Genomic DNA, 24680 nt, shown 5'->3' with positions numbered 1-24680 from the left:
CAAACTGGAACAGGTTCAGAGGAGAGCAACAAAGATGATCAGGGAACTGGAAACCAAGCCCTATGATGAGAGACTGAAAGAACTGGGCATGTTTAGCCTGGAGAACAGAAGACTGAGGGGAGATATGATAGCACTCTTCAAGTACATGAAAGGTTGTCACATAGAGGAGGGCCGGGATCTCTTCTCGATCATCCCAGAGTGCAGGACATGGAATAATGGGCTCAAGTTGCAGGAAGCCAGATTTTGACTGGACATCAGGAAAAACTTCCTATCTGTTAGAGCCATACGACAATGGAACCAACTACCTAGAGAGGTAGTGGGCTCTCCGACACTGGAGGCATTCAAGAGGCAGCTGGACAGCCATCTGTCGGGAATGCTTTGATTTGGATTCCTGCATAGAGCAGGGGGCTGGACTCGATGGCCTTGTAGGCCCCTTCCAACTCTGCTATTCTATGATTCTGTGATTCTATGCATTCTGGGCATTCTGAGTTTTTATTCACCTTAAAACCAAGGTAATTAAAAATAGATCACCTGAATTCAGTATGAATAACACCTGCTATACTCATCAAAATTAGGTTTTTGATGCTGCACATCAACAGCGTGCACATTACATAAAATAGAGTATTTACATTGATGAGGAACTGAAGAGCTACCTTAAGCATATCTAAGAATTTCCATGTGCTTGGTGCAAGTTGTTTTCTTAAACCAGCAGATTCCCAGACAATATCACAAACTGTGATGAGTTAGCATTATAGACTTGTAATACAGTTCTTTGGATTGAGGATATTGTATTTTGATCAAGCTATGTTGTCTAACAGTAGAATCCTAAACATGTCTACTCAGAAGTAAGTCTCATATAGTTCAATGGGACTTATGCCCAAGTATGAGTGTGCATAGGATTACACCACTGCAGTAATTTATGAATTTATTTATTTATTATTTGATTTATATCCTGCCCTTCCTCCCAGCAGGAACACTGCATATATATCAGACATTATAGTGAATTATAACTGTTTGAAAATACATGAATATTATTTGGGAGTAAAGCCTCATTAATAAGGTTAACTATAGTATAAATAAAAATACTGATGTCACACATTTGTACACCTATGTTATGTTTCATAAAAAAACAATTAGACATTAAAGAAAGGTACTCTTTGCTTAGCTTTTTTATTCATAAGAACAGTAAATGGAAATTGCACATTCTGACATACATTGCACTGTACAAAAACACTTTTAATAATCTTTACTATTTTAGGGGGAGTTTGGGGCATTGGCAATGGAAATGTAGCCAGCAAAAGCATGTTGCTTCCTATTGCAGCCTCTTACTAAATGTAAACATGTAAACATTTGGTATATCATAGAACAATTATTTTAAATTCTAACACTGTAGAACAGTTTTATTTTTATTCTGTTATGAAGAATGCCATTTACAACCACTAATTGAATTAAAGTCTGTTTAATTCTAGTTGGAGGGAGAGGAATCCTTTTTGTCTTTTTGTGTGCATTTTGCTTTTCACTTAATAAACCATAAAAGCATCGGAGGAAGTTTTTAAAATCATTAAATTAAAATATTTGTTTAGGACTTCCGGGAAGGGTGACTTAGCCTGTGCCTGCTTTTGAGACGGGCTCCTGCCTCAAAAGAAGCTTATTCAGATATATCAGTCAGTTTTTTCTTTTTTTTTTGACTGATTAAACTTCTCCCGGGTAGGGAGAAACGAAGAGATTAACCTCAAAGCCTATTTTTGTTGGGACGACCAGATCTCATTAATTTATGGGACGAGGTCCAGCCGACGAAGGTGGGACGGATTTTTAACAGCAAGCTCTATCTGATAAAGCGAACGTTCACCTTATCTTCTAAGAGAGAACGCACTAACAGGCAAGCACCCTTCTTTCTATATTTTTCTTTTACTTGACTTAAATTGTTGCTGTTTAAAAGAGATTTGCCAGATTGATCAGTTTTTGACATCTCACTGGGGAGCCATAACTTCTCTCTGCTACGCACTAATTAATAGCTTATCTCTGTTTTTGTTGCAAAAAGCTGTCCTGGATTTGCATTCTAAAGATATACACAGAAGAGGGATTTCTATTCCAGATTTTTATTTTGAAAAATATTATACTGTTTTGAGACTACTCTCTTTTTGGTCTATTTTATTTTGACGAATCTGTTTCTTGACGATTGCCATTAATTGTTTCGATCCTGGGAACTGCATTTTGTTTACTTAACTATTGGAGAGATAAGGCTGTCTGCTCTGTTTATACTGTGATGTCACCAAGTTTGGAGTATTAACCCAATTGTTGCTGAAATAAGAAGTGGTTTTCCTATATTTTTCTTTTAAAATGGCAATTAAGAAAGTGGCTGAAAATCTGGAAATAACTATGTTTCAGAAAATAATGGATGAGATTGAGATAATGAAAATTGAATTGAGTAAAATGAAGCAGGAGATTAAAGATATAAGGGTCCCTGTGAGAGAGGTGACCCTGGAAGGGGTCCCTGTGAGAGAGGAGACCCCGGAGATTGGAACAGGGGTCCCTGTGAGAGAGGTGACCCTGGAGACTGGAATAGGGGTCCCTGTGAGAGAGGAGATCCCGGAGATTGGAACCAACGTGGAACAGGAACAAGATTTGGAGTCTATGGACTTTAGAAATAAAATCTATTGTTTGGAACTCAATGTTATCTCTGAAGAAATGAATGAAGATTCTAGAGATAAAGTTATCAATGGCATGGATAATCTTCTGGACTGGAATGATGTGATGGAGCCCAATATAGAGAAAATCTATGGAATTAACTGCAGCCATGTGACAATGGAAAAACTTTTAAGAGATGACCCAGTGTATTTTGAAAAAAAGAACAGAGATATGATTTTACAGCAGTATTTCAGCAACCTATTCAGAATGGATGGCAAGAAAATATTTGGGATAGAGGTAATTCCCATCAGACTCTTACTATATGACTATGGCTTTGACAGCAAGATTATTATGGAATACTGATAATGGAAGATTGGATATTGAAATTACTGGACTTAACAAGACTACTGAAGATGGAAGATGGAAAATGGAACTAATAGAGATAATAGAACAATGGCTACTGAAATTATTGAACCTAACAGATTCTGATGTGATGGATTAATTGAAATGTTTATTTTGACTATGGTTATGACAATAAGATTATCATAATTAGTAATGAGATGGATTAATCGATATGCTTATCTGGAAAAAAAAATTGATAGATATATTTCTTAAAGAATTGAAACCTCTCTTTGACTTTTTGTGGAAAGAATAAAGTAATGTTTATGAGATTTGATGATTAAGTAAGATAACTACTGGAGGAAAGTGATTTTATAATATGACTTAAGAGACAGGATTGTTATATATTATAGACTTATAACTGATTTGATCTTTGACAAATGGGAAGTCAATATTTTACTCTTTATTTTTTATTTTTCTTTTTTTTTTCTTTTTTTCTTTTTGTTTAACTATTTTTGATTTTGTTTTTTGTCTTTGAATGTTTTATGATTTTGTCTTGTATGTTTTATGAAAATCTGAATAAAAATTATTGAAAAAAAAAATATTTGTTTAATAGAAAGTGATGGCTTAAATGTTACAATATGTTGCCAGACTATCTTCACATTAAATAGTAATTGAAGAAAAAGCCTCCTGGATCTGCTCAAGGGCATGTCCCACAAAGATCCTCATTATCGTAATTTCCAACTTGCAAGCCAAACTAAATAACAAGGAGTAATTTGCCAATTAGAACTTCCTGCTCTTTTCCCTTTATTCGCTAAACACCATTCAGAGACTGAATCAGTCAAACACTTTTAGCTTCAAAACTGCAACTGAAAGAATTTAATTTGTGTCTCTCCATGGTGAACCTGTCAAGAGGCAGCAGTGATGCATACCATGTCTTGACAAACAATTTCCCTTATATACACAGAAATGGATTTCCATGCAGTTGCAATATCTGGAGTTTCCTTTTCTCATTTCCTATCATTTTGCTACCTGGGGGGGGGTAGGAAGTATACCCAAAATACAACCTTCTGCTCTAAGACTTCACATCCATGAATTCTAACATACAGGAATGTCTCAGGGTCAAAACACAATCCTCAAACTGCAAATTTTGCATATAATTGGTATTTACATATGTAAAATTAGTACCAAATAACATTAAATTCCTATAGCTAAAGAGGTGATGACATGTAAAAACAGTGTTTACTTTTCATTTAAACTTCAATATTATTTTAAGTTTTTTAAAATCTGAAATAACTGTAAACCAAATATTAAAATGTAAGGAAGAAAATTAACCTACAAATGACTTTATAGGTTGGAAGCAGAGTTAAGCATGCATCATGGAGGGCATAGAAGTTGAATTTCCTGCTTCTCTGTATGGCAGCTCCCTCTGGCACCCCAAAAATGTTCCACTGATGGTCAGAGATCCTGCTGAATGGAATGGGCTGTGGTCCAGATGGCTAATGGAGAGGAATCCCCCAAAATTCTGCAATCCCATAACTGACCTCTGCATCCAACTTTATGACTCATACCCTGTATGCTTGACAAAAATAATATCCCAGGAATAGTTCCCATCATGCTTCTATGACAGGCAATTTCACAATTTTACAGGCATTAATTATACAGTTCACAGACATCGGTAATACTGTGATGGAGTCAGAATCAGTGGTGAAAGAAGGCAGGAATGAATTAGTATAAAGTACCAGAAAAGTTTTAATTCATATTCATTACTAAATATAGAGGGGTACATACTATTATGGGAATTTCAGAAGGAAATCCCCCTTCCATCTGCTTCTGGAGCAATAGTCATGTCAGAGAGCAATCCAAACTCTCACTTCCTGCCAACAAGAAAGCAGTGGAGTCGCTGCTGCATCTGCAGTCCCACCACTCACAGCAGCTGCAGTGGAATGTGGGGGGGGGGAAAGGACAATACTCTTGGGCCCCATCCCTGTGCCAGCTCACACAACAGCAATGAGACCAGATTGGGATCCAGTGGATCCTGGGCCACCTTAGCCCCATCCTTTCCCTGCCCTTGGAAGATTTCATTTCAGGGCTTTCTCCTGGGATTTGCTTGTATCACTCTATTGGTGGCAGCTGGCCACAGGCCAACTCAGCCAGCAGAGATTGGTGGAGGGACACCATCACTGAATCCACCACCACCCCCAGCCCAGAGTAAAAAAGGGTTTGAAGTGCAGTGTTAGTCTTTCACAAGCACGACAAGCAAATCTACCCATTTGTTATGGCTTAGGCTTTTGTTGACTAACATTCAGTTAATCAGGGATCGGCTCCCTTCCACCTTTGGCTCCAGAGAGAATAGGCTGAAAGTGCAAATTTAATTTTCTAATCTTACTGAGGACCAGAAATGCCTTTTATATAGCCCTCACACTCACTTTATAAACTTCTAAAACTGAAGTCCAAAATGTGGGGGGAAATGACTAAAAGAGACCAGCTTTGCTTTGCAAATATTGTAATGATCTGTGTCCATGTACAGGAAATCAGGACTTTCAAAGTACAATGGAAATTTTGCATATTCATAGAACTGGAAGTCCTGTCATGTACCAGTTAATCCAACAGACTTTTCACACTTGGAACAACCCTGGGGTGACATTTTTCTTTTCTTTTCTAATACAGGTGAATAGAAGCTTTTTTCTAAGCACTTTTCACATTGTCATTTCATTCCAGGTAACTACAAACTACCTCTTTTTTAAAATGTTTGTTTTTAAAAGTGAAATGTCTAAGCACTCTTGTACATCACCCTAGACTCTTCTAGAGAAGGGCTGTTAAGAAATATTTGAAATAAAAATAAAAAATGGTCCTTACAATACCTTTTTCCAGACTTCACTGTTTTTACGTTAAGTTTGTTGTTTTTTTATTCCCCCCTCCACACACCCCACACTCCATAACTCACAGACTCTTCCATCCATATTCCCTGTACATATTATTTCTGGATCCATACTGTACACTAGTGATATATTTGCAGAGTGCTGTGCCTTTCAGATGCTATAAATGTCACATAAGAACAAAAATGAGAATAAGGTTAAAAGGAGGGAAAGGAAAAATAAAGAGGAGGAGCTGCTCTTGAAGGTGGTTCAGAAGCTTAAATTACTTCAGAGTACAGAGGCAAAGATGGGAACTGGAAGAGTGCACTGGGAACATTTGTCACCAGTTCTGAGAAATCTACGACTACCTGTTGGCTTTTGAGCTTTACAGTGATGGTTTCAATCTAAATCACTGCATAGATTTGAACCCAGGTAACTTAAGGACCACCTATTTCCAGATCAGCCTTCTTGGGTGCTAAGATCTTCTACCAAGACCCTTCTCATAGGGTTGCAATCATCTGAGGTTAAGCAGACAGCAAAAAAGGACAGGCCATTTTAATGATTAGTTGCAAGACTACTACTCCCTCCTTCCGCAAGGATGTTTACTTGACACCCACATTGTGATTATTTAGTCACCTGTTAAGTATTTTAATGAATTAAGTTTTAAAGAGTGAGGGAAGAGGTATTTTAAATACAAGAAAGGAATCAGTCTTACCTCATTTTGCTGTTGGCTTTTAAATATAAGCATTGAAGTGTTTTAAAATTGTGGATTGCATATATTTTATTGACTTAAGAGTACAATCCTATACATCAGGTGTGGGGAAACTTTGGCCCTCCAGACATTTCTGAACTACAACTCCCATTATCCCTGGACAGTGGCCATGCTTGCTGAGGCTGATGGGAGCTGTAGTTAAGCAACATCTGGAGGGCCACAGTTTCCCTGCACCTGATATACATGTCTACCCAGAAGTTGGTCCTATTGAGTTTAATGGGGCTTATTCCTAGCTAAGTAGGCACAGAATTGCATTCTATATGTCATTTATATATTATTATTGTTTTAACTTCTTTTGGGAACTATTCTGGGATCCATTTTATGAAATATCGTATAGACATTTCCTAAATATTAACAAAAAACAAGGTTAGATCCTGAAGGCTAAAAAAGGCCAAGTAGTCTTTGAAGGATTATGAAGGATCTACTTTATTATACAGTCACGAGAGTGGCTGTATATTATCGTCAGCATGGATTTTTCACATTCCGCAATGTTACATTGAAAATACTCCCCCTTCCCATTCTGATGCTTCCCATAAGCTCCTTTGAAAACAAAACCTTACAAAACTTATAGTCCTGAACTCAGAAACCCTTGCTTAACAACCCTGTATATTTTCATGGTGATACACAAAACAGTCAGAGAGAATCGAGAGTTCAAAGTCTAAAAAGAGGGAGAAAAAAACGAGATCCCTTTTGGACTTTTTTTCTGTCAGAGTTCTCATAATCTGCTGAAATTAATTAAAAATCAGCCATGTTCACAGAGTACCTGTAATCCTGATACTGACCTTGCCCCATACTCTGACCTTCATCTTCTGCAGTTTAAACGTTTAAAAAATGCCTGGCTGATTTTTAATTAATTTAAGAAAGTTTGCTAAAACAAGATCAGCACAGCATGTCTTGTTTCTATTATTTGGGCTGATTGCAGGTGTTGCCACCACTCACCATATTCTCAGAGGCACATGTTACCCAATTCTTCCAAGCTACACAGCAAGTGGATTGGACTATGAAAGACCAACCCAAATTGTGTTTGCTTTTTGACAAATTTGTAGGGCAGTATAATATCTCAGAGAGGAGGTCAGGTCTCCTGCTCCCCTGGTGCATTCACTATAACTGCTCAATTTCCCTGATAGAAATATCTGTGGGCTATATGTACGGTCTTAAACAGCAATGTTTTTTGCCCATTAGTGAACATATTATATGTTTCCTCGCTCTGTTCCTCAGATACACTAGGCATGTTCATCAAAACCAAGATATAGTTAAGTACAACTGTGCACTGATCAGTAGGGATAGGAGAATCTCTCAATTTCTGTTTTCTTAGTTTCTCATTTTTCTAATGTTAAACTCATGTTTCTGCAGCACTTTGCAATTTTTTAAATAAAATGTCCTCACGAAAATTATTCGGCATTTTAGTATGAATTTCTCTGAATAAATATACAATTTTTTGCCTGCAGTTTTGACTAATGTATGCATAATAATAATAATAATAATAATAATAATAATAATAATAATAATAATGTATATCCTGCCCTTCCTCCCAGCAGGATCCCAGGGCAGCAAGCAATTTCTAACCATTGCATATTTGCAAACAATTTCTCATCATATAGTGCATTTTATATGTTATTTTCATTAATATATTCATTTTTATATACATTTCCCCTGAATATATGCATTTTTGTAATCACTGTTTGGTCAGAGAATGGCTTCGCAAATTCAGATACGTGCGAATTTCAAAGGATGGCTCTGTTTTGGTCCTCATATCATTTTGGAAAGTGCAATTGGCTTTAAATGCAAACTGAACTGAATTTCTTTCCCATCCCTACTGATCAGGGCTTCCTACCAGGGAACAGTGACCAGGTAGATTGGTTCTGCTAAAACTCTGTGCATCCCCCAAGACCGTCTGTGTGATCTGGCTTTGCTGTGAACAATGAAAGTATTGTCACCAGGGAAAGACCCTATTGTGTGCGCCAGCACTGATCCTAGCACAGGCCACTCATAAGCAGAGGTTCCCTCAGCCCCAATTAACTCCAGAATCCAGTACCATATCTAAACCAAGCAATACCTACAATTCGGCCAGTAATTTCTCCTTGTGAATGCTTCCCAACCACCACGAATCCCCTGTGTTACTTAATACCACTTTTTGAATTGTCTGACAACTCCCAAGTTCACTCCTGTTCAGTGAGGACAAGAGCACTTTCTAAAAACAATTAGAAGGATGGAGTTGCCCGTGTCACCATATGGCATGACAATTAACTCATTCAGGATGTCTCAGAAATCTTCCCAACTATGCCTAGTTACAGGAAGTAGCCTTTCTTGCTGACCTCTCCAAGGTTCAGCGGATGAAGCGTATTCAACAGGGGAGATTGTGTGTAAGCTGGGTTCGGCTGGAACCACTCGTAGCCTATGGGTAAAAGTGCCTCATTAAGTTACAGTGAAGAAATCAAACCATTTCCCTCCTCAGCTGCTAAGCAGGTAAATGGAGATTTCTTCCCATCTCCTGTATCTTCCCAAACTGACCAAGCTCTAACTCTTGTTGATTTTTTTTGGACCTCTCAGCAGCTTCTCACATTGTAGACAACCATATTTTAATACATTATCTTCAGGAGTTCCATTAAAGAGGGAAATGAGAACCAGTGTGGGATGCTTCAGGTTTTTTTCATAAATTATCCTAAGTATGTAGAATGTACATCTGATTGGGATGTAGAAATGCATCTCATTACTGGTCATTAGGGAGATAATGTAAAATGCATTTGTTCCCAAAGGCATTTCAGGCCCTGAACAGTGGCTTGTGAAGATTGTTGTGATTTTGTGTTCTAAAGGTTGTTCTGATCTGATGGTTATTATCATTTTTATTATTATGCCTCTGTTTTTATTGTTGCGTTTTGGTGATGACCTTCCACTGCTACTTTCTATTCAATTGCTTGTTGATTTTATATTGAAAGCCACCTTGAGCTTAAGGGGCTAAAGTGAAGTACTAAATATGAAAATAAAACCATCACATGAAAACTTGGTACACCAGAAGTGGAAGTCATGTGGTCTTTTGATCCTAAATAGTTTTTCCAACATATGCAATCGAGTGGAAGGCAACACATACAATAAATGTAATGTCACATGAACGGTTCATATGGATAAAATCTAAAGTGAAATGCCCTAACATCTTCTTTGATATATGTTATTATTTTATATTGTGACAATCATATTATATGTTTTTATTTCAGTGCTATTTTACTGCTAATGAACTGAGAGCTTCATGATAGGAAATCACCCTGCTACCTTAGGAAACACTGAAATGAACAAGCATGCATTATTTGAATAATGTGGCAGAAATATCAAGAGGGTACAGTTAAAACCAAATAGGCAAATTTCACACTAGCAAAACTCAAATATTTTGTTTTGCAAAATCTTTGTTTGCTGTACCCTGTTGCTAGCAAATTCTCAGGCATGTCTTATGCACATATCTCTGCAATCCTTCATCAAAAGTTTGAATTTAATAGCATGAGTGTAATTCAATCTGCAAAAAATTATAGCATAGCTGTATTAAGCCCCAAAGCACATGTGCTTATTTAATCCCATTCCTTAAAATGAATTATACACATTTTAAAGTTTTCTAAGATGTTAATGTAGGGATAATATAGGTCTACACAGAAAGAGATTTTAACACCTTAGTTTACTAACCATACCTGCCAAATGTCAAATGACTCTAGTATTATAGGTTCCAAAAAATGAATAATCATTTATTATTTAGGATGGAACATATGCTCAGAGCTGGGAATATCTACTTGCAATAAAAAATGATGGAAGGAGGTATGCTGTTTATTTTCATGCAACCACAAATACTTCGATAATATCATGTGTACTTATTGCTGTTATTTTAAAGATTCCTATTGATTTGCAAGCTCTGCAAAACTGATTACAGAATTCAGTAACTCTCAATACCAAATGTTTAAGATTTTGCGTACCATACTTATATAGGCCCAAAATGCCAATTGCTACGATGTAAATTGCAAACAGGTAATCCAACATTCTCCTCCTCCATGAAATAACTCCATCTATTTTCCCTCGCTACACTTCATGTCTGGAATTGCTTCCCAGAACACTTCCATGCAAACACCTCCCATACTTCCTCCCCTAAATCCCTTCTCAAAATTTACCTTTTACTGGGAAGCTTTTTGATCATGTCCCTGGCCCTTTACCTTATTGTAGCTAACTGAAAGTATGTGTAGTTGAAATAATGCCAGCCTGAGAGATCAGGCCAATGGTCCATCCAGTCCAGAATCCTGTTCTCACAGTGGCCAACCATATGCCTATGGGAAGCCCACAAGCAGGACATAAGTGGCACAGACCTCTCCTCTCCTACAGTTTCCAGGTACTGGCATTCAGAAGTACACTGCTTCTAACAATGGAAGTAGAACATAGCCATCATGATTAGTAGCCATTAATAACCTTATCCATAAATTTGTCTAAACTTCTTTGAAAGCCATCCAAGTAGACAGTAGGGATGGGATCTGCCTGTTGGTGCCTGTTCGTTTGCATTCCATTCCATTGAACTGGCAGGCAGATCCATTTCATGTTAGTTATTTTTCTGCTATCCTTTGCTTTTACCATTCCTATTTTTTCTCCCAAAAAATAATGATATTGTTAACAATGTTTTCCTTTTGAAAAGGAAAGCAGCTTTCCCTCTGCCCAGTGCTCACCCAGTCCTTCCACCACCTCCTCCTCCTCCCAAATCTTGTTGGACTCTCCCCCACCCCGCCCTGGGAGAAAGTGAGAGATTGCCTGGCCAGATACCATCAGAAAAAGCAAGTTTGCCTGGTCAGTTTCACATTAGTAAAGTAAAAGCACAGGCTGGGAAGTTTCACAGTTAACAAAGCAAAGAGGCAAGCTAGTCAGTTCAACATTAGCAAAGCGAAGACACAGGCTGAGAAAAGCAAAAAAACAGGCTGGGCAGTTAACATTAGAAAAGCAAAGGCACACGCTGGTCAGTTTCATGTTAGCAAAGCAAAGTTCAATGCAGTTTTTTTAAAAAACAAAAATCCAGTTTTGAGAAAAGCTGCAGAAACTTGCAGCATTCAGGATTGGTCTGCAAAAATAGCAAACATGGGAACTATCAAGAAGTCCAGTGCCAAGTTCAATTTTGGCTAACTTCTCACCCACACCTAATGGACAGCCATCAGTGTACTGTGTGAATACTTTCTTTTGTTTGTCCTGGATCTTCCAACATGCAATTTTACTATATGCCCCAAGTTCTCATATTATGGGGGGAGGACTTCTTTCACCTTCTCCACACCATGCATAATTTTACACACCTCTATCATGTCACCTCTTACATTTTTTCTAAACAAACAAGAGGTGAGGCAGTCAACATTGTCTGCTTGAACTTTCAAAAAGCTTTTGACAAAGCATCTCACCAAAGACTCCTGAGTAAGCTTAGCATCATGGAATATGAGGTGAGTTCCTCTTGTGTATCAAGAACTGGGTAAGAACAGAAGCAGAAAATAGGAATCAATATACCTTAGTAAAGGAGGATAAGGAGATTGCAGAGAGGTTAAATTAACTGTTACATTTTTCTTCACAGCAGAAGATATAGTGCAGATTCCTGTGCCTAAACGGGATCCAGGAAGAGATCTGGGAAATTACAAAATGGTTAGCTTATTGTTTGTTCTAGGAACACTGATTGTTAAATATAAAATAACTAAGCATATAGAAGAACATGCTTTGCTGAAGCAAAACCAGCATGGCTTCAGCAAGGGTAAGTCCTGTCTCATTAACCTAATAGAGTTCTTGGAGAGTGACAAGCATCTCACCTGAAGGTTTTTTGAAAAATACAAATTATTATTATTATTTATTCAATTTATATCTCACTCTTCCTCTCAAAGGAGCCCAGGGTGGCAAATTACATGAATTGGGAGAAGAGAACTAATCACTAATGGAATCAGAGCAAGTGTGCAGGGGACATTTTACCCTTTTGTCCTCTGATGCAGTCCTAAGGAAAGTCCCTCTGGTATATGTTTTGAGGAAATCCTCGATTTGCACCAACTGATGCAATTTGCATTTTTTTAAAAAAAAACTATAATAGGGAGCTTCCAGACTGTCTCTATTTTTAGGCTAGGACTTGATCACATATAGGCAAATTTAGATTTTGCAATTACACTGATTTAGCACTCTGGCACAAGAAGCCTGCTTTCCCCCAAAATTGGACTTTTTGCAATAAGGAAAGTTATGGGAAAATGCATTATAAAGTGTGAGATAACAATTGCTTGACTCAGCATATACCCTCCCTGTAAACGAATTAGGATGAATGCTGAACAAACAGGTCATCTGGAAGTGACCATGAAGAACACAAAGAAGCATTTCCAACCCTGCCAAAAAGAGGTAACAGGAACCTTTAATTGCATCATAAGGTACATTGCTGAAACTGGTACCACTTGGTAGAAACCACCTTCCTGAACTGTAATATATTCAATCTGACTGTTTTATATGGGGCCAATCGCAAATCAGTCCATTTAATTTGGTCTCAGCCATAGAAATATCCATTATACTAAATTGGAACTATGCACAATGGTTCTTAAACTATGAACTACCTTAACAATAAGGAAAGCAATTTTTTGGCATAAGGAATAAATATTTTTGTATTTCTTTATTTTTAATCAGTTTTGAAAACACTGAAAAAATAGTATATAACTACCAGAAAACCCCAGTACAACTCTCTATTCCCAACTCATACTTCAACCCCAAACCACCCATCATTTCCCAATCATTAAGTAACTGTATAAGATAATGGTTCAGAGCCAATGAAAACAACATAAAGCTGATTAAAACAAATTATTAGTCTCCCTCCTCACTATAGTACAGAGGCTGCTAGTTTTTTGGGGATTGTGGGCACATTTGGAGTTTTGAAAGGGTGTTGTGGGCATCAGCCCCTCTGGTTACTCCCCCTCAACCTCTGACAGACAGAATCTGTGCACCCAAACACATTCTTTGCTTTTCCAAGGGGTCTGGGGTAAACATCAGAACCAAGAGAAGTACAATGGATCGTCTTTTAAGTTGCAGGATTTTACACAGGGTCCCAAAGAAATGCAAGCTAACAGTACAATAAAGAAATATATCACAGCTACCTAGTTTAATCCATTTTACCTAGCCCCAGATTCAAGGCAGAAGACACTGATAGATTCCAATTCAGGAAACAGCTGCAGAGTAGTTTTTTAAGACAACACCAGCTATGACCAATCAGAATCAAGCAAGATGCCATTTTTCTAAAGCTAACCATTGTGCTGGAATATGCCTCTTCATATCAAACTGCTAAGAATGTGAGATGTCTGACATAATCAAGCTTATTTTCTTTGACCAATCTTCATCCAAATGGATTTCTAGAGTCCCATTAGGACATTAACACATTTAGGTATACCAGCTCTGACCGCTATATAACCTAACAAGCAATGAATTGATCCCAGGCATACTTATATGAGAGTAAGTTCCACCGAACTCCAAAGTACTCACTTCTGATCAACAGTGAGGTGGGGTGCCGCTGCTCACCTGACCTCCAGTCGTTTGTGACACTGCTGCTTACTGGGAGGCAGAGGGGGAGGGGCAAGGTGGCAGCAAGGTCAGTGTGATACAAATGTACCAGCAGAACCAATCCGCTGTTCCCACCAGTGTGCTTGCACCATATCAACTTCAACTCTGCTTCACTTCTTCCCATCTACCTCCTGGTAAGCAGCAGTGACCAACTGAAGATCAAGTGAGAAGCAGTGCCCAACCAAGCCGTTCACTGCTGCTTCTGACTAAACATACATAGGACTAGGCTAATCAAAAAGTGAGTAATTTAGGGTAACCTAAATGTCATTCCCTATCTTCTTCCATTACAGCAGAGAAATTGGGCAGCTATAGTGAATGCACCAGGGGAGCAGGAGACCTGACCTCCTCTCTGAGATATTATACAAATGTGTAAAAATGCAAACACAATTGGGTTGGTCTTTCACAGTCCAATCCACTTCCTGTGTAGCTTGGAAGAATTTGGTAACATGTGCCTCTGAGCATATGGTGAGTGGTGGCTACACCTGCAGTCAGCCCAAATAACAGAAACAAGACGTGCTGTGCTGATCTTGTTTTAGCAGGGAGGAAGCAACAACAATAAGAGAGTTGATATTGTTCAGATATTCATTTTAAATATGTTTGATTTTTATAGTAAAGTTTCCTATGGTAAACTACTAGTAACATTTCCTATGGTAAATTATTTTCTTTTGCTTCTGTTTCTATGAATATGTGAAGTACAGCAACACTTTGCATAATCTGCACTACAAAACCAATTGTGGAATAATGGCACTGATTATTCTGCAGAATAGTCTCCAGCACACATGAGGAGGGTCTCAGTCTGCACAAGATAAAACAGTGGGAGGTGAAATATATTCTAGCAAATTTCTAGATGTGCTCTATGGCTTTAATTTGCCAATCACCACCCTTCCTTAAATGGGGTGGTTTAAGCATAGCAGGCTAAACACATGCATCTTGGGCAGGCCAAATTTGTTTTTTCCGACAGGTAGATTCATTGCTTAAGTAACACATTGCAATCAGTCTGATTTTACATCAAACTACAGTTTCAGATTCAATTGTTAATGCACCCAAAATACCAATAGAATATAACCTCCAGTTTGAAACACAAAAGGCTGTCTTCACCATCATATGACACTGACCAATGAAAAAGCTTTGAAATTAATAAAAATAAATTTGACACAGATTTCTAGGATGAATGCGTGAAATATAATCTTCTACGTTAGATTTTCTGCAGAAACAGTAGTAACACAGGAAAGAAGCAAAGTAAGAAGAACATCAGCAAACATACAAAAGATGTAAATCTCCATCATGGCTTCCCCCAAAGAATCCTGGAAAGTGTAGTTTGTGAACAGTGCTGAGAGTTGTTATGAGATGCCCTATTACCCTCACAGAGCTACAATCAGCAGAATTCTCTGGGAAGAGGGGCTGACTGTTAAGCCACTGTAGCTCTGTCAGGGGAACAGGAGTTTAACAACTCTCAGCACCCTTTACAAACTACACTTCCCAGGATTCTTTGGGGAAAGCCATGACTGTTTAAAGTGGAATAAATGTCTGGTATGGGTATGGCCCCCTGATTAGCCAAGCCAAACAGCTGTTAGAATGGGTTTGAGAACACTGACAGCTAGTTCTTACTGAGCATGCCTGTGCTATCATAGCCTCCATTGTGAACTTCCTTAAATTAACTAAAATCAGCCATGCATTTTTTTTAAACTTTTACACTGCAGAAGATTAAGGTCAGAGTATGGGACAAGGTTGGCAATAGGATCACATGTACTCTGTGAACATGTCTGTTTTTTAATTAATTTTAATAAATTATGAGATCACTGACAGAAAAAAGTCCAACAGGGCTCTGGATTATTTTATTCTTGTTTTAGACTTTGAACTCTGGATTCTCCCTGAATGTTTTCTGTATCACCATGAAAACTTAAGAGGATTGTTAAGTAAGCATTTCTGGGTTCAGGACTATACGTTTTGTAAGATTTTGTTTTGAAATGAGCTTACGGAAAGCAGAATGGCATGGGGGTAGTTTCAATTTAACATGGTGGACTGTGAAAAATCCATGCTGGCTAAAGTATACAGCCACTCTCATGGCTGTATAAACAGTTAGAGAAAAACTAGTTTGGTGGGGTGAAGGAATATTGTTAGTGGTACGAGGCTATTATCTACGCTATGCAGAACCTTAATAAACTGTGACTGAAAGCTTGTAAAGAAAATAGCATAGCGGGAATTATTTTGGGGGAGTGGCCACTAGCCCATGCTTTCCCTTGGAGTCATACCTGGGAAGATCACAGAAAAAAAGGGGGCTATGACTGCTTCCTTGCTTCTTTTTGCCCCTGAAACTGATACAGCATTCTCTGTGGCCATGCCTTCAGTGTGCAACTTGAGACACAGAGCAGACCAGATTAATCAAACGATTGTGTTGCACCTAACAGAAACTGTGCTCTTACAAATGGCTTTTCACAACCCTTCACATGCCAGCTACCAAAAATTATTCTGCTGCATGTTTTACAAGAGAATCACTTACCAACAGGTACTATCTGTCACACTATGCCACATTGTTGGCTACATTTTTAAATAAAACATGTCCATAATAAATGTTATTACTGTGTCTATTAAAAACTTTCCACTGGAAAAAAGTAATTATGAAGTATACAACTGTTGAAAAGATACAGTAATATATTTGCATTTACAGAGACTCGCTCTCTGCTGCTACAAGCCAGTCTAATAAATTGGCAGTCTTAGGTTCAGTTCACACTCAACAGCTGGGTCTATGGAGTAACAACAACAACAAAAAACCCTTCATCATAATAAGCAGTTTGTTGGCTGTCTCAGCAGACAGACCAATGGCTACTATAGTGTATGAATTAACCTCAGTCATAGAGCCTCTTATTCCAAAACATGATTCAGGCATACTAGAAAAGTGATGTGTGGAAATTTACTCTCATGCTCTTTTCTGCTAAAAAGAATTTGAGCACATATCTAATTCTATATGAGTTCTTGTTGCTGTCTCATGTAAATGTGTTCATTTAACTAAGCAATATTTTTGTTTTGTTTTAAGTGTAAATAATTATAAATAAATGTATGGGACATAGCTAAATGGTAGAGCATCTGCTTTGCATGCAGAGGGTCCCAGGTTCAATCTCCAGCACTTCCAGGTGGGGCTGGGAATGTACCCAGTCTGAAATCCTGGAGAGCCATTGCCAGTCAGTGCAGACAATACTGAGCTAGATGGACCAATGGTCTGACTCCGTATAAGGCAGCTTCCTATGCTGCTATGAAGAGCAGATATAAAATATTTGAAATAAATAAAATTATTAGCCGAGCTATTTTTATGAAACTTGGGTGTCTTGCAAGATTTCACTCAGGTTCTTCCTTGACTTTCTGCAGGATAACAATGTAATTTTCTACTGAATGCAATATGTAAGGGAGAGAACCAAGATGGTTAGACTATCAAAATCTGTTCTCTCATTAGCCCTACAAATATACACTATATGCATGCATGGAGGGAGGAATAGATCCCCCTGCCACTCATCCCAACACACATGCCATCTCTACCCCATCCCCCAACATCTGCATATGTGTAGGCTCTCAACCCAGTTCAACATTTTGGGTTCCCAGTTGGATGGAGAGCCTATCCACATACAGTTATAGGTAAGGACACCTGGGGAGCAAGGCTGCCAAACACGTGGACATCAGGAGTGGTGGTGGTCATGGTAGCACTCCCTTTCTGTAAGCCCAGTATATACTTGGCAGACTAATGAGTGAGCATCCCAATAATTTGCATGCCAACATTAATGCAAGGGCTTGTTCAGTATAAGCACTAGGTGAGGTGCCAAGTTGAAGTAGCTTCATTATAATATTTACATCTATGCCAGTGTTTGCCAAGGGGGTTCCCACATTTGTGGCTTTAGCCCCAAACTGGAAATGCAAGCAGCAGAACCAGACAAAAGCAGGTACAATGTACCTTTTGTTTTGTGTGGAAAAGTATGGAGGTCCATGCATGTTCCTCTCCCTTCACCACTCAGATGATGGTTCATACCACGGACGTTTGCCCTGTGACTTGAGAAGACTCTGTGTACTATAGCAGAGAATTTGTCTTACCTGCTGAATCTCCTTTCTGGCCATGAGTACTGGGATTCTTAAGGCTGGGGTAAAAGAATGACCTAGTCTGACATTGGGGTGGTGGGAAGTTTTCATCATCTCAGTCTAGAATAGTGAAGGCATACTACTCTACACTTATAACAAGAATGAACCAACAGAACAGGTACATTAAAAGGTCAGCAAAACAGTGTAGAATGAATAAGGAACCTTTCCTGGAACCCTAGGTGGACAGAATTTGAAAAGTAGAATCATATATCCCTCAGCTCATGCAATAATAACAATAGTTAAGAAGTGGAAAGAGAAGGATAAGAAAATAAGGAAGGAAATAAGAACATAAATAAAATAAAAAGAACTAGGTCAAGAAATAGAGAGAGCTAGGAGACAGGTATCTGTTCATATCCCTAGTCAGGAACAGAACAGACGAGATTAGAAGTCTACTTCCTTAGGAAAGATTCTATTTTGGGGATGACTCTCTAAGCAACAAATGAGTAACAAACATTGTTAACAAATGTAATAGTTACATTTCAAGTGCTTGTTTTACCACTCATTTGGTGAAATGCCATATTTAATGACAATCAGTTCATTTTCAAATTAATTGTAATGTCTTCACATCTGACTTTTAGACAATATGAGAGTACCTCCACATCTCATTGCTAATTTCAAAATTCTTCTCAATCTAGAGCTTCAGTCATCAGTAATTTGGTCCATCTAAAGCCATAATCTCAGCCCACTGCATCTGTTTCCATGTCCCAGTATTCATTTGCATTTTTAACACAGACTACACACATACAAGTTGTACATGCGATCATGGACCCTGCATATGAAGAGCTCTAGATGAAAGTGTTGATGGGGATGGGTCCGGTAAGCACAATTCCTTTTTCTTCTCCCCCTTGCACTCATATCCACAGTGTGTCACGTGAACAGGATTTATTACTTCTCTGAATTGGCAAGGCCTAAACAAATGACCTTTCTCATTTAATAACTTTTATATATACAGTTAATTTTCTATGATTTTGTATAGACTACCAAGGTCACATAGTTGTTATAGTTAATCTGTAATGATATACAGGCTACTGATATCTCCTTTCACTTCCAGCATTATTGCAGGTTCTTGCTTCATGCACACCACCAGTACAAGCACTGGGTGAACAGATGTTTATCAGTTTGTTTATTACATTTATATCCCATCTTTTTCTGTAATGGTGGTGTAAATATGATCTGTCCAGACACTTGACGAGATCTAGATCTGCCTAGCTTTGTGTGCCTTTAGACCATACCTTGGGACAGGTCAAGTTTAGATATAAAAACTGACATATAGTGATAACACTAATAAAAACAACAACAAAGGAGTATATTCTGGAACTCCCCAAAAGTCACTGCATCAAAACAGAGAAGCATTTATAAAAAGCAAGGCAATTAACCTAGTGAATTTCTGATAAAGTTAAATGACAGATGGCATAATCCATAATCCAGTTAAATAAGTTTACTTGCGTTTCAGCCCACTGAGTCCCATGAAGTGTGGTTGTGGATAAATCTCTTTTGTTTGTTTGCTTTTGCTAGAATTAAAAAAATGGCAAACCTGCTCAAAGTGTATTCTAGGGGGGAAACAGCCCTTTCTTGAAACCAGCCTTTTCTTTAGATAATGAAACCAAGACACTCCAATGAACAATGGAGAACTCCTGAAAAGTCATGTCAACTTTCATAGCTAACCTTGAATCTACAAGGAAATACAGCATACATTCTAATCTCTGTTTATCACTCTATTTTAGAGAACATAAATGACGCTGTTCTGCAAATCAGTGGAACATTAATAAAAAATGAATGAAATAAATCATTCAACTCCAAACAAACAGGGCTGCAAATCTAACATTTCAAAGCAGTCCCTACTGAAACTCAGGGCTACTGCAATGTAGTTGGACTAGAAAATGTTAAAGATTGTTTTAACTTCATTTACTCATATGGTTCAGGCTATTGGTTTCCTAAATTTGTCTATATCTAGATATATGCCTGCTGGTCTCTTGCCTTTTGAACTGTTTGTGAATTGTCATGGGATATTTTAAAGAAGAAGTGTGCACGATGGGCACATTGTTTCCAGTGGGAACCTTGAATAATCCCCCAACAACAAAGGGTCTTGTTATAATCACTACTCCACCATAATCATTGCATCAATGTACATGTCATGTAAATGTATAAAGCTAGTGTGCCTTTATGATTGTGCATCTGGAGACAGTCTTGGATCACCACTACTAGTCCTCAATTCCCTAATCCCGTGCTATGACTTCACTTAACATTTAGTTCTACATGTAGAATAGAAGATGTGGTGTTATATGTTCTCAAAATGTCCAGATTTGTCTTGACTTCTAGTAATTTCAGTCTGCAAATTAAAAACGAACAAGTGTGGATGTTGGCTATGTAGTTTCAACCATTAGTAGTCTCATGACTACTCAGTGGAGATGTTTCTCGTCAGCAGGGACTGGGCATCTTGTTAAAATTGAAGGAAGAACAGATGGAGCAAAGTACAGGGAAATACTGCAAAAGAACCTGCTTCAGTTCACTAAAAAACTGAAGCTTGGAAGGAAATTCACTTTTCAGTGGGACAATGATCCTAAACACAAGGCCAAAGCAACATTGGAGTGATTCAAGAACAGAAAGGTGAATGTCCCACAGTGGCCCACTCAAAGTCCTGATCTCAAATTCCATTGAGAATCTGTGGCGCTCTTTGAAAATTGCAGTCCACAAGCGACATGCACCAACCTGAACGACCTGGAGCAAATCTGCCAAGAAGAATGGGCCAAAATCTCTCCGACACTATGTGTAAAGCTGGTACATACCTACCCCACAAGACTTAAACCTGTTATTACAGCCAAAGATGGTTCTACCAAATATTAACGTATGGGGGTTGAATACTTATGCAAGCAACATGTTTCAGTTTTTTGTTTCTTGTAAACATTTCCCAACATAAAACCAATGTCACCTTTAATAACTGATTTTGAGTTTCAGTGTTTCAAAATATCATACAGAACACAATTACAATGTATCATTTGTAATTCAGTAATATGAGAGCATTGGTCAGGGGTCTGATTACTTTTGCAAGGCACTCTGTGTATGTGTTGTGTTGTGTGTGTATATACATATTATATGTATAGGGGTACCTATGTACTAAATTTCAAGGATGAGGTGCCTGAAATCCAGAGACCTAATAATTTATGAGTGAGATTGCTCTATTCACATAATTTATCTTGGATTGGGATAGAAGTTGGAGGGACATGATTGCAGTGGAACAATAGGCTTGTTAGAATTAGTTCTATGTACTGTCAAGTTCAGAGTGTTTATGAAAATTATGTCTGAAAAAACTTCCAAATCACTGCCTTCTGCATCTCAAGAGGCAAAACTGAGCTAACACTGCCAACTAGTCCAGAGAGCATGAGCTTCAGTCTGGCCCTCTTAAGAAAGCAAGGCAATTAGAAATGCATAAAGGAACCATTTAGACATGGTTCTCTGGGACACAAGCTGACCTACTGTGTAGGTGTCAAGTGAAAGCAAAAGCTGGAAGAGTTTTCTAAAGGCCTTTGTCTCTTCTGGATAAAAGCTAAAGACCTTTTGAGAATTGGCCTTTGAAATAGGTTTCCTAGAGTAAGACTGAGTGCAATGGTTCATTTAAAAGCAGGCACTAATAAATAAAACAGATTGGATCTAGAAGTATCATAATACATAATGACTGGGTGTAACTAGTAGGAAGGTTCTGACATTACTCTGCAAAAAAAAAATCAAATAATCAGGAAACATTATTTCTATTTCTTTATATATATTTCTAATTGTACAACTTCGCATTTTGTTTGATCTCCAACTCCCTCAAGACTGCCCCGTAGGATATTGGCCACCCTAAGGGCTGGTGCAAATATTATAACAATCACCAGAGTCATAAGAACATAAGAAGAGCATGCTGGATCAGGCCAGTGGCCCATCTAGTCCAGCATCCTGTTCTCACAGTGGCCAACCAGGTGCCTGGGGGAAGCCCGCAAGCAGGACCTGAGTGCGAGAACACTCTCCCCTCCTGAGGCTTCCGGCAACTGGTCTTCAGAAGCATGCTGCCTCTGACTAGGGTGGCACAGCACAGCCATCACGGCTAGTAGCCATTGATAGCCCTGTCCTCCATGAATTTGTCTAATCTTCTTTTAAAGCCATCCAAGCTGGTGGCCATTACTGCGTCTTGTGGGAGCAAATTCCATAGTTTAACTATGCGCTGATTAAAGAAGTACTTCCTTTTGTCTGTCCTGAATCTTCCAACATTCAGCTTCTTTGAATGTCCACGAGTTCTCGTATTGTGAGAGAGGGAGAAAAACTTTTCTTTATCCAGTTTCTCAATTCCATGCATAATTTTATACAATTCTATCATGTCTCCTCCTCTGACCCGCCTTTTCTCTAGACTTAAAAGCCCCAAATGCTGCAACCTTTCCTCATAAGGGAGTCGCTCCATCCCCTCGATCATTCTGGTTGCCCTCTTCTGAACCTTTTCCAACTCTATAATATCCTTTTTGAGATGAGGTGACCAGAACTGTACACAGACTTTGAATTGTGGCACGTAGAAAGTCCTTTATACACAGCAGATTGACATATGACTTTTATCCATATAGGAAAAGAGAATAACAGAGCAATCCAACTCAGGAAAACCCAGGCTGAGTTGTACTGAAGCAAGAGAAGCCAGTGTAAAGTTCTGCCGCATCCAACTGCCACTCAGGAGCCTCTGAGTTGGCTGAACGGCAGCTCAGCTAGGAGCTGCACTCAGGGACCAGAAAGTAAAAGCCTGCTCTCCCAAATACCCTTAACGGGGAGTAAACCCTCTCCATTGACATGTATTGCAATTATTTTCTTAGACTTACCTTTTTCATGGCATAACTTTTGCTCCCCTGGACTGTGACCTGAAAGAGCACTCCAAACACAAGCTGGATGTTCCCTCACCTCAGCCACTCCCCTGACACGCCACGACACACCCCTTTTACGGACATCAGCCGTGCTGAAGGACTTATGCCGGAGTAGCTGCAGATGTGCCACATCCAACTCCTCTCAGCATGGTGTAAATGCAAGTTGGACTGCACCCTACCTGTGTTTAGGGTTAAGGTATAAGGTATTTTTTACATTCCAAAGACACAGATCACTCAATACAACAAGCAATGAGTTTACAATGCCATACATTAGAAACTCACTTCTGGGTCCAATAAGATTGTTCTTGACCCTTTCCAGAAGAGTCTATAATTTCACTTCCTACCATGCAACTATGATAAATGGTCAAACATTTTGCCCAGAGGCAAATAGATAGTGGGTATATGTTTTTATCCAGGGTTCAATTACTGCTAATCTTCCACTCCACCCCCTCAAGCTGGAACAAAATTAGCTTGTCTTATGTTGGGAATGCAAAATGATAATGCTCCAGATTATGGCTGCAATTCCACACACAGTTGGAAATATGTCCCACTGAACAAAATAGGCCTTACCACTTAGTAAACTGGAGTCCATTGTGCAGAATTCTAGCTTCTCTGATTATCTAGCAACATGTACAAGAATGTCCTCACCCACATTTGTCAAATGAAACAACCAAAGGAACATAATTACGCATAATGTGTCATTTTAACATAAGCTACTTAGTTTTCTAGTTATAGATTTGAACATGCTGGCCTCGTTTAGCTTGAACACACGAGTCAGAAGCAGATCACCAGTACATGTGCACCATAATGACCTCCCTGCCACCTCACCCCTCCACCATCCAGTAAGCAACAGCAACAGGATCTCCAGTGAGAGATTTGTTCAACACCCTCTAGATAATTTGCTCCTCCCCTGCTGTCATCCTGAGAAAAATCCCTCCTCTGAATGTGCTCATTGCAATGGGAGAAAATTCCCCATCGGTGGTGGTGGATTTTCTCCCAGTGCAAATACCAGCTTCTAAGGAAGCATTTTATTCAGGAACCACAGCACAAGAAGAAAGGACTAAATACACACACCCATACCACTGCTGCAATCCTGAACATGAACAGTATATTGATGTTACATTTAAAAGAAAACAGCACCTTAAATGCAAAAGTGCATTTAACACCAAGTCTAGTTTGGCCTGAGCTACACCCGTTCCTTGAAGCATCCCTAGAAAAGTAAAAACAGACATAATATATTCCCACATAGAGAACTAGAATGCCCAGCCCTTTCAAGCTTATACAACAGCCTTTGCCAACTACTTGCCTTCCAAATGTTATGAACAGCTGTGCTGGCTGAGGCTAATGGGAGTTATAGTTCAAAAGATCTGGAGGGTGCCAGGTTGATGAAGGCTGCTATAAAACAACTCCTATATCCATTTTACCTTGTCAGCTCCAGTACTATCTAACCTCCTTGACTTGATATGGTCTCAACAGGATTGTTAGTAAGAACATTCAAAATGTTCATGTAATTAA

General features: G+C 38.7%; 1 protein-coding gene across 1 annotated transcript in view; it reads right to left on the bottom strand.

The window, feature by feature from the left end:
• The window catches only part of LOC133364552 (collagen alpha-1(XXV) chain-like), a 244550-nt gene that overhangs the window by 81367 nt on the left and 138503 nt on the right, over positions 1-24680 (bottom strand). The window lies entirely within an intron of this gene.

Source organism: Rhineura floridana, chromosome 9, assembly GCF_030035675.1.
Source record: "Rhineura floridana isolate rRhiFlo1 chromosome 9, rRhiFlo1.hap2, whole genome shotgun sequence".
Classification (NCBI taxonomy): domain Eukaryota; kingdom Metazoa; phylum Chordata; class Lepidosauria; order Squamata; family Rhineuridae; genus Rhineura; species Rhineura floridana.
This window is presented reverse-complemented; position numbering and strand designations above follow the sequence as displayed.